The sequence below is a fragment of the Erinaceus europaeus genome, chromosome 2 (genome assembly GCF_950295315.1).
Source record: "Erinaceus europaeus chromosome 2, mEriEur2.1, whole genome shotgun sequence".
Taxonomy (NCBI): domain Eukaryota; kingdom Metazoa; phylum Chordata; class Mammalia; order Eulipotyphla; family Erinaceidae; genus Erinaceus; species Erinaceus europaeus.
In genome coordinates this window covers 58061229-58073464 of record NC_080163.1, presented here as the reverse complement: position 1 = coordinate 58073464, position 12236 = coordinate 58061229, and the positions used below count along the sequence as shown (strand labels likewise).

The following is a 12236-nucleotide window of genomic DNA, read 5'->3' as shown; positions in this document are numbered from 1 at the left end:
CCTTGGAACTCTGTTGTTTTCACCGGACTGGCTTCACGGGCAGGTAACAGAGACGACCAGAGACACACGGCTGAGCTGAGAACGCAATTTAATCTTTATTCACGAGCGGGCAAACATGTGCTCTCCCATCTTTCTCCTCTGGCAGCAGAGAGGGACTCTGGAAGTACATAGGGTAGGGGGCAGGGAGAAGGAGAAGCACACGAAAAGGCAGACTAAGCCACAAACTCTCAGAGGCGGGGGGGTGAGACCAAACCAATGTGAAGCATAGCAACAATTCCCCCTTTTCTTTTTAACTAATTTCCCATAGTATCCGGAGTGTGGGGTGAACAGAAATCTATATCGTACAGGCATTTTTCAAAAAGAAACTGGCACAAACATGGAAGAACAAGTAAGCGAGCAACAAGACCCAGTGTGCTGCCAAGAGAAAGCCTGAGGGGGGCATTTTTGCCTCTGTAGGCAAGACTTTATCAGCTAAAAAATATTTCCTGCCTCTGGGGGCTTCTTTTGCCTCTGGGGGGCATTACTTGCCTCTACGGGCATTTTTCTGTCTCTGTGGGAATTACCTAGCATGGGGTGAGGGTATGGCCTAGAGTCCCAAGGCAGCTGGCTGCAGTCTTTGAGAAACCCAGCAGCATAAAGGGAAGCTGCTGTAGAGTCGTGTAAAGTGTCCAGGAGGTGTACCAGTGAGTCCGATAGAAGTGTCAGTCCAAAACAGATGTCCACTGAAGAATGCCAGAGGTTGGTACTTTGTATGAGGAAGGTCAGCTGTTGGAATTCTGCTTTTCTGTAGAGAACTTGACAGCTGCAATTCACTTACTTATGAAACAAAACTTGTAGCAGGTTAGAAGTTTACCACAACTGATAACTCTCTTACAATTGGAAGTCTTTTTAGTATGATTTTAAGGTTGTTTAAAGTTTAAACAATAAAATGTGGAAAGGTAAACAGAAGAACCATGGGAAAAAAAAATCTAAGGCATGAGAATAATTAACATAACCATTGTGCAATCTACCATTTCTAATTGAGAAGGATTCGAGAGTTTTACATATCAACAAGTCTATTTAACCTTTTGTTACACCCATTAAAGATGGAGACACACCCTATGTGTGCACAGGTTTTTTGTTTTTTGTTTTTTTAAGACTAACTTAGTTAAAATATATTGATTTTTAACTAATTTTTAACTCAGACATTAAATGTAAGTTAATTTTACCTTTATGAGAACTATGTTGAAAACCTTTTTCATTTAACTCTGTCTGGTAAGAATATAGCCTTAAAGTTACATTTTTAACCTTAAAGTTAATGTTTACCAAACTTTAAACACACACGTAAACATGGTCTTCAATACACAAGGAGGAAAACTTTTGTTACGAAGACATGTCATTTTAAACACGAGTTTAGATCTATACTGTCTTAGCCGTTCGGGGAGTGCGTTGTCCAGTGGTGGCTTCTTATGGCTTATTTTTTTTATATATTTACTTATTTATTCCCTTTTGTTGCCCTTGTTGTTTTATTGTTGTAGTTATTATCAATGTTATTGTTGGATAGAACAGAAAGAAGAGGAGAGAAAGACAGACACCTGCAGACCTGCTTCACCACCTGTGAAGCGACTCCCCTGCAGGTGGGGAGCCGGGGCTCGCTGGTCCTTGCGTTTGGCACCACCTGCGCTTAACCCGCTGCTCTACCGCCCAACTCCCAACCAGCAGAGTTGGGGATCTCGGCCAGTGGGCCCAGTTTCCCGCGGTCTCCAGGTGGTCCAGGATCTGTTCAGACTTCATAGCAAAAGGGCGGGCGGGCCGGCCGTGCAGAAGGTGCAGGCCGAGGTGCCGGGGTGGCATCCAGGATAGGCTGCAGCCCTGCCTGCCATGTCTGCTGCCCTGCTCCCTGAGGCCGAGCAGCGTGGAGGGAGCCCGCACCCAACACCCCGCGCCAAGCACCACTCCTGTGGGCGGGTGGCAGGCAGAAGCCAGAGAGAAATGTTCCAAAAACACAGAAACAGTCTCGTGAAGAAAGGGCAGAGGCCTTTGGAAACCTCTTCACAAGCAGAAAAGAAGGCCATTGTAGATAGATAGCCAAAGTCTTCAATTATCTGAGAGATGCACAGGTCAGGTTCCACGTGGGCGCCATATGTTGTTTTCACTGGGCTGGCTTCACGGGTGGGTAACAGAGACGGCCAGAGACACACAGCTGGCTGAGCTGAGAACGCAGTTTAATCTTTATTCATGAGCAGGCAAACATGTGCTCTCCCATCTGTCTCCTCCGGCGGCAGAGCGGGACTCCGGAAGTACATAGGGTAGGGGGCGGGGAGAAGGGAGAAGTGCACAAAAAGGCAAAGACTAAACCACAATCTCTCGGAGGCAGGGTGGTGAGACCAAACCAATGTGAAGCATAGCAACAGAACTCTGTTTAAACTCTGTATTTATCACTTCACTTAAAATATGGGAAATGAAGTAACCAGTATGCTCCAGTTATAAGAGTAAACTATAGTAAAGCTAAATCAAGAGAAAAGGAATTCAGATATACTATTAATGTCAGTAGATATTTATACAACCTCTATCAAAAACAGTATGGAAACTCCTTAACATAAGTTATGGAAGTGAAAGTAATTATTAGTTGTTTCACTTATGTGGAATATTTATTCTTCCTTAGGATTTTGAGCCACAGGGAAGATATATTAAGTATATTAGAACTAGAGTGCTATATAACATTAAACTGAATATTTCATTTTTATTAATAATAATATTTAATTATTCAAAAAAGAATGGGAATAATGTAATAATATTCACTCTCAAAACTCTTATTTCAGATAAACAAACAGAATCCACACAGATTTGAAAGGACAAAAACAAAGCAACCTGTATTTGTTAAATATACATCTGATCATTTTGATCTCTACATGCTAGTAAAATCTTAAGACCTATAAGTGAGATAAAAGCATATACCTTCAAATGTTTTGAAAAGAATATTACTACATAGAGAACAAAAACAAGGGCTGAGTATATATGTCCACTTTCTTAACTCTCAATTATTTTAATGCAACATAAATTTTAATATTTTCCTTCAATCTCTGCCTTCAAGCTACCCTGGAATTATATTTTATTAACAATATAGTATTAGATTCAACTATATGATGTCCCAGTGCCGATAACACGTTTGCCTACATTTTCACACTTCGGATTCTCTGAATTACTCTTTTCACAGCCCCAATCACCTCTTTGTTTCTCAGGCTGTAGATGATAAGGTTGAGCATTGGGGTCAGAATAGTGTAGAAGACAGCCAGAGCTTTGTCCTCTGTTGGAGATCTGAAGGATCTTGGTCTCAGGTAAGTGTAAGCAAAGGGTGCAGAAAAGAAACTCACCATAGTGAAGTGAGTACTGCACATAGAATAGGCTTTTTTCCTCCCTTCTGTTGAGGGCATGCGGTAGACAGTTAGGAGAACACAGCCATATGAACATGCAATAAGAATGAAAGGAAGCACAAGAAAGAGAGTGGTGCTCACAAACACTGTGTACTCAATAGACCCAGGTGTCCATACAAGCCAGAGTCAACATGGCTGGGACATCACAGCAGAAATGGTTAATGGACCTGGATCGGCAATAAGGGATGTGGAGGGCATACACAGTGTGTGCACAGGATTTGATAGACCCCATCATCCAAGATCCTATAATCATCAGTAAACACACTTTTTTGCTCATCCGAATGGGATAGTGGAGAGGAAAGCAAATAGCCACATAACGATCAGAGGCCATGGATGTCAGCAGAAGTGCTTCTGCAACTGCTAAAGTCAAGAAGAAGAAACTCTGAACCCCACATCCAATAAAGGAAATAGACTTGTTTCCAAACAGATAATCATAAGCCATTTTAGGCACAATTGTAGAGATATAGTTCAGGTCCATGAGGGAAAGCTGACTCAGCAGAAAATACATAGGTGTGTGGAGATGAGTGTCCAGATAGATGACGAGGATCATGCACAGGTTGCCAAGCAGAGCCATTATGAAAATGATGGCAGCAAGAATGAAGACGAACAGGCCAATGCTTGTTTGTGGGAACAAACCCAGTAAGATGAAATCAGTTAATGTTTGGTTATAGACTTCCATTGATTATTCATTTGTTTTACTAAAGAGATAAAAATATGAATATTAAATAAACTATGAATTGTTTTCTTGCTTTCTAATTTTCATCTAGCTGTGAATTTTTCAGGGAATAACCCAGTTCTTTAAATGATCAATCAAGGTTTCTTCTTTTGAAAAAGGAAGCCTATTGTATTATCCAAACACACAAATTATGTAGTGTTTGCATTCAAAATATTTTGATCCATGAAATAAGAAAAGGAAAATACCTATACTCTCTTTAACATGCTATCATATGTTGGTATGCATGAGACCCCTTCTGTTTCATTTGGTTTAAATCCCCCCTGCTTAACACTATTCTATTTACATAACCACTTCATTCTATTTACATAACCACTGTTAACAAGTTCCACCCTCCCTCCAGGGCATTTGTGGTTCAGTGATAGGATTCTCACCTAATCTGCCCCCTCTTTGTCACACTCTGATTTTCACCAGTCACTTTTCTCTCCACCCTCTTTATGTCACATCCTGTTTCCACCTTACTTGGCAAGTATATAAAAAGACAGCATTGTGAGTTTTACGGTACTGTACTTTGAGTTTAACTTAGCTCGTCTTAGATTGTGCTGCGTCCTGCATGAATAAAGAGATACTGCATACAGCTCAACCATGAGTCCCTGGTCGTCTGTTACCCGCCCGTGAAGCCAGTCCGGCGAAAACAACATAACCCGTCGAAAACAACAATCATAAATGTCTAGACCTCATATTCACATACAAAATGTAAGATATTCTAATGAAGTTCTGTTACCAGGCTCAAATCGAATTTAATATCAGTTCAACTGATACGCAATATGTAGTAGTAGTTGCATCATTATATGGGTGAATTTAGTCATATAATAAAGATGTTTTTTACATTAGGGATTATAGTTTTGACTTACCTTTAATAAATTATGTACAAAGCTGTAGTTTCTTTCTCATGTTAAAAACCCAGAGTTTTTTTTTCCTTAATGTATATCTTTACCAGCATTGCTGAATAAGCCCACTGAAGCATCTCAAAAAATGGTTATTTTTGTTGCATATCAAATATTGATTCTTAAAATCTTCAATTATTATCATATTCAACCTTCCCACTCATTTGCCTTCCCATATAAAATCTGGTTTGCCTAAAATAAAGAGGTTCTTAGAACACTGTATTCTTAATTTTCCTCCTAGGAGAGCTGGGGAAACTTGAACGGACTGATTACCCTATAATTCATATATTAATAGAATCTAGAGCCAAAAATTCCTTTTGAGTAAGTCATAATTTAAAAAGATAATAAAGTATACATGTGACAAAAGCTGAGGCATTATAAACAGAAAATTGTTTTCTTTTTTATTATTTATTTAAGAAAGGAGACATTAACAAAACCGTAGGATAGGAGGGGTACAACTCCACACAGTTCCCACCACCCAGTCTCCATATCCCATCCCCTCTCCTGATAGCTTTCCAATTCTCTATCCCTCTTTCTAAAAAGTAGAATGCTTAGAAACCCAAAAATATTAAATCCACAAATGAAGTGCATGTGAAAATTATTTAAATATTCCATAAAACATAAATGATTTTTTATAAAGACAAATGCCAGAAGCCTAGCAAGCATTATACATTTGGTCTTAGTTCAAAGTTCAATAAACAATATACAGTATAGGTAAATGAAAAGGGAGAATCAGAAATAAGAGGTAGAAAATTAGAAAGAAATATAATACTGACATACCATTAGGTATTAACTGACATCTTTCAATTTGTTATTCAGAACTCAAACCCCAAGTAAAAAGCTATTTCAAAATTATTCCTTCTTTCTCTTCTAAAGTAACTATTGAGACCAGGAATGATCCTCACTAGAAATTAACCTCCTATAGCAATAGTTAATATTCCTTTTAACTTTTTAGTACTGTTCATATAACATTGCTTTACAAAACTATATGATTTCAGGATTATAGATTCACACTTACATATGCATATGTACAACACTACAGTCACCACTGAAGTCGTGTGCCCTACCACCACTCTTACTCTGACAATTAACAAAAATATGCCACTCCTAGGCATAACCAAAGAGCAAATAAATAATAATTCTCAAAGATGCATGGCATCCCCATGCTCATAGCTACACTATGAACAATAGTCAAAATATAAAATGAGCCTAAATCTCCATCAAAGGATGACTAGATAAAGAAGCTACAGGAGGGGTCCAGGTGGTAGCGCTGCAGGTTAAGTGCACATGACTGTGAAGCTCAAGGATCCCAGTTTGAGCCCCTGGCTCCCTCCGTACCTGCAGGGGGCTCACTTCACAAGCGGTGAAGCAGGTCTACAGATATCTATCTTTCTCTCAACCTCTCTGTTTTCCCCTCCTCTCTCCATTTCTCTCTGTCCTATCCAACAACAACAGCAACAGGGCAACAAAATGGAGAGAACAGCCTCCAGGAGCAGTGGTTTCGTAGTGCAGGCACTGAGCCCCAGTAATAACTCTGGAGGAAAAAAAAGTTACAGAATATATATATTTAATGAAATACTGCTCAGCAATTTATAAAATTGACAGTATCATTTGGAACAAAATGGTTGGAACTGGAAGTGATTGTGATAAGTGAAATCATTAAAGAGATAAAAGGTAAGTTTCCAGTGAAATCATTGATGTTTTCAAAAATTCCTCCAGAAGTCTAACCAGCAATAATACACATTTGGATATCAAACACCCCCACCATAATGTCTAATTACTCCTCCACACATGGAATCCTACAAATCTTAATGGAATCCTCCAAAGCTTAATTCAACCATCTAGAATATAGCTGAAACAAAGGAAACTTAATATTTTAATATTGTTTACTCATTCAACAATTTGAACATTTAAATATCCTATTTAACAGGCTGGAGGTATTGATAGACCTGCCAATGTCTATGTCAAGCAAAGGTTATTACAGAAGAGAGAACCCCCACCTTCTGCACCCAAAAACAACATTGATCCATATACCCAAGAGGGGTGACGAATAGGGAAAAATGACCAGGGGACTCTGAACTCCAGTTCATTTTTCACCCCGAAGCATTTTTTACCATAAATTTTGGCTTTGTGCCATTACAGAAATGAGAGTGAATCTGAAAAATACCAGAGAAAGCTAGACACTATTTCCATTGTCAGAGAGAAAAAGGGGGGAAAGGTAGGACACTCAGAAGTAGTAATATGTGTAAGTATGACTTAGAAAGGAAGCAAAGGCAGGAACATAGAAAACTCAAAGTAAAAGACTCTGAAGTTGTGTGGGGAGGGTTCAGGTCCTTGAACAGGATGGCAGAGGAGGACCTAGTAGGGGTTGAATTGCTATGTGGAAAACTGGGAAGTGTTATGCATGAACAAACTATTATATTTTACTGTCAACTGTAAACCATTAACCCCCAATAAAATTTTTTTAAAAAAAAAAGAAACAGAAATCAGGAAGGCCAGAAAAATAAAATTTAAAAAATTTTTTAAACTGCAAAAAATAATGTAGAGAGATGGGTGATAGACAATAGATAGTAATAAAGTCAACCTAATTCAGGAGGTGGATTAAGTAGAAAAAGCACTGTACTCATAAGCATTAAGTTTAGAGTTCAATCCCTTGCATCATATGTGCCAGAGAGATACTTTGATTCTCTCTTCCCTCATTAATGAATAGATTTTTTTTTATTAAATAGCACTGGAAAATAGCGTACTTGGATAGTCTACTTCGCTATGTGTGCGACTCAGGTTTGAGCCCAACACCCACTGCGTTGAAGGAAACTTCAATGTTGTACTCTATTTATTTCTCTCTCTCTCCTCTCTCTCTCTCTCTCTTTTTCTCTCTCTCCCTGCATCTATCTCTATCTAAATAATAATAATAAATAACAAAATAAAATTTAATTTAATAGAGTATGCTTAGTACATATGACATAGAAGTTATCAATAAGCTCAGTAGTTGTTAACTGAGAGAGAATGAGACAGCCCCAGGGTCAGTGAAATAGCTCACTTGGATAGTGTTCTGCTTTGCTGTTGGGTAGTTGCCATCTCCCCCTGGCTTCTGCTTAACCATATGCCTATATAGGGATTTTACTGATCCAAAGCTTTGGTCTATTTACATAAATCACTTTTACATAAAGCACTCCAGGGCATTGGTGGTTCTATGATAGGATTCTCTCCTGCTCCACCCCCTCCTTGTCACCCACTGATCCCTTCTTTATCACACCCTGATTTTCACCAGTCACTTTTCTCTCCATCCTCTCTATGTCACATCCTGTTTCCACCCTACTTGGAGAGTATAAAAACAGCTGCTCTTCTGATTAAAGACACTTGGAAATTGCTTTCCGGCTCCGAGAGTTCCAGAGTGTATCTCCTGCGGAAGTTGGTGCAGCACGAGTTCCTGATCCCTCTCCCACACAGCAGCCTAGATCAGCTCCAGTTGAGTTCTCTCCAACCCAGAGAGCACTAGCTTGGGAAGAAGTACCCTCAGGCTATCCCGGCATCTGGCGCCCGGAACAGGGACCTGTAAGCAGCAGATTTACAAGAAGACATCTTAGCTAAGTACACACCTTTTGGGTATCTGCAATATTGTGTTAAGGCACTGTGACTTTTTTTCTTTCTTATTGTTTTCCGGAGATCTTTCCACCATGGAAAATCTTTTCCAAATCCTGCATTCTTTTTCCAGTATACAATTTTTATATATCTGGGACATTTTTCTCGGGGCTTCACCTTATATCCTGTTGATCATCATAGCAGCTTTTAAGGGATATATAGGTCAACCTCTCAAAAGGCTTAAGGACCTAGAGGCTGAGGTCAAAGAGATAAAGGAAGTAATCATAGAACTTAACCAGCACCTTAAAAACAAGAAGAAGCAAAGGCCTGTCGTGATCTTGACCCACCCTAATTCCTCTGCATCTTGCCCTGAGGCCCCTATTTTGGCATCTTGCCCTGAGGCCCCTATTTTGGCAGACACGTGTCCGAATTCTCCTTTGGACTCCACAGCCACTTCTTCGGCCACCCCCATTTTGGCAGAAACGTGTCCGGAACCTCCTGCTGCCTCCACGGCTGCTTCTTCACCCCACCCTGTTTTGATAGACACATGTCCGAATTCTCCTGTAGCCTCCAAAACCACTTCTTTGGCCACTTGTCCAGAAGCTTCCACTTCGATGACACCTCCTACCGCTACACACTTATCAGAGCAAGTCCACACATTTCCGGTCAATGTTGCCCCAATAGACAAAAACCTCAGGCCTGGTATCCATATTCCGCCACAGACCTGAAGAAACTACGCCAGGCTATCAAAGATGACGGTGTTCATGCCCCATGGACCAGGTCCATTTTACAAGGCCTGCTTCAGAACCTTAATACCCCTCAAGATTGGAGAGATGTGACTCGTGCTACGCTCCCAGGCCCCCTCTTCCTGCAATGGGAGGCATTCTTTCGTGACGAATGTTTACAACAATCGCGGAAAAATATTCAAAATCAGCCAGAGGGTAATTTTGATGCATTGTTTGGAACAGGCCAATTAGAAACAGGGATTCAACAGGCGGAAGCCAAGTTTCCAGCGGGGTATTTTGATCAAGTACGCCTGTGTGCATTAAAAGCATGGGAGCGATTAACACCACCCATGGGAGCAGCCTCAGCCCCCATTCTCTCCCTGCAACAAGAACCTGATGAATCCCTCACTAAATTCATTGCCAGGGTCCAGTCGAGTTTGGAAAGGAAGATTTATAATCCTGGCGCTCGTTTTCTCCTTCTGCGATCCATAGTCTGGGATGGAATGCTTCCGCATTTTCAACAGGCCTGTATCACTCTTAAAAACGAACACCCAGATACTTGGATTCTAGCTACACAGGATCTCAGATCAAGCTCTTTTCAAGGACCTATGTTACAGGCCTATGCAGCTACCTTACATAAGCAAAAAGGAGCTTGCTTTCAGTGCGGTCGCCAAGGGCATTGGCGTAACCAATGTCCAGAAAATAGACCGTGACCCCGCCTCCAGTCAGGGCGACCCCACCTCCAGTCAGGGCGACCCCACCTCCAATCAGGGCAACCCTGCCTCCAGACAGGGAATCAGAGACCACGAATGCCTTGTCCCAGATGCCAGAAAGGATTTCACTGGAGGAGAGATTGTTGGTCAAGGTTCCATAGGAACGGCACGCCTCTGCCAAATGTAAACAGGGATTTAAACTAGGTATGGGGCTTCCCTTAGCCCCGCCCCCAAGAGGGAAGGAAGCAGGTCGCCCGCTTGGTGCTGTGCCCTTCTTCCACAAACAGAAGCCCAGCTTGGGACCCAATCCATCGCTACACCCACCACGCCAAGTAACAATAACAGAGGGTGAGCAGAAGGAGGAACCCGCGGTATGTGGGAACTTCCAGCATAGAAATAACCGGCTGGAGCAAGAAAACAGCTCGAATTCAGAGCCTGAGATTTTATGGACCACCCCTGTTTTAGAAAGGGGTCACCCAACTATGACAGTAAAGATTGGTAATATTCCTTTTAAATGTTTGATTGACACGGGAGCAGATAAGACAATATTAAGACAAGCAGAGGTTCCCCAGAGTTGGGAACTCCTCCCAGGACCACGCTTACATGGTGTTGGAGGATTGACTAAGGCATTCCGCACACGAGATTCCCTTGTGTGGGAAGATCCAGAAGGGACTACCGGATGCTTTCAGCCTTTAATAGCTGATATAAGCACCAATTTATTGGGAAGAGACTTGCTGGAATCTTTAGATGTAGTGATATCCTCAGACACCTCTGCAGGACACCACACTCACTCCTGTGAGACTGCTAGACCCAACCAGCACCCCCAATACTAACTGCCACTGTTCGTAACAGAACTCCCCGCTTAGATTGGCTTTCTAATGAGCCTGTCTGGATGGAACAGTGGCCTTTGCCTAGGGAGAAGCTAGAAATTTTAAAAAAACTCGTCCAAGAGCAGTTATCTTTGGGACACATTCGTCATTCTCGGAGCCCAAGGAATACTCCAGTCTTTGTAATTAAAAAGCGCTCAGGAAAATGGCGCCTCCTCCAAGATCTTCGTGCAGTTAATAAAACCATGCAGGTTTGGGGCTCCCCCCAAAGGGGTTTGCCTCTTGCTTCCGCAATTCCCACAGGAATTCCAATCATAGCTATTGATATACAGGATTGTTTTTTCTCTATTCCCTTACACCCACAAGATTGTAAACGTTTTGATTTCTCTGTTCCTTCTATTAATAATGCCAGCCCTGCCGATAGATTTGAATGGGTGGTACTGCCCCAGGGCATGGCTAATAGTCCTACTATTTGTCAAGAGGTTGTTAAATCTGCCCTTTTCCCATATATTCATAAGGGCCTTAAGGTTTTTCATTATATGGATGACGTGTTAATATGGGGAAAATTAGACACAGATCTCTCCGCCCTACGTGATTTTCTAATCCCTGCCTTAAAGAGAAGTGGACTTAATGTAGCTCCTGAGAAGATACAGCTAATCCCTCCAATATCTTTCTTAGGCTCAGAGATTTCCCTAACGCAGATTCGTCCTTTAAAACCTTGTGTTACTTTTCCTTCTAATCTCACTCTTGCTTCTTTACAAAGTTTTCTTGGAAATTTGAATTGGCTTAGGCAGTATCTTTATCTGCCTACGAGCTGCCTGCAACCACTGTTCGATCTGTTAAAAGGAAACAAACAGCCCTCCTCAAAGCGTATGTTAACCCCCGAAGCATCCTTGGCTCTGGAAAAAGTTAACCAGGCTCTCCAGGACATGCACCTCGTTCGATTCTCCCCCTCCTCTCCAGTAAATCTTCTAATCTTTAACTCCACCCCCACGGTAGTGGGGGCATTGTGGCAGAAACATGGCATTCTCGAATGGCTTCATACGCCAGTAGGCGGAACTCCAAGACTCCTTACCGAGATTGATGCCTTAGCATTTATGGTTCGCCAAGGAAGAAACAGATTGGTTCAGGTCTTAGGAAGGGAACCAGATTCAATCATTCTTCCCTTTTCTCTCACTGATACAGAATGGCTCATACGCCACCATTCTCGTTTTGCCATAAGTTTAATGGGTTTTCCAGGACAATTAGATAATCATTTTCCCTCTAATAATTTGATAGCTTCTTTACCTCTGTTGCCTCTACTAGTACCTAAACTTTTCTCTCGAGATCCCATCCCCTCTGCTCCTACAGTGTTCA

At 41.5% G+C, this 12236-nt stretch overlaps 1 pseudogene; it reads right to left on the bottom strand.

Annotated features, from left to right (window-relative positions):
* Window positions 1-3152: 3152 nt before the first annotated feature.
* On the bottom strand, window positions 3153-4092 carry LOC103107604 (olfactory receptor 2L2-like; annotated as a pseudogene).
* Window positions 4093-12236: the final 8144 nt, after the last annotated feature.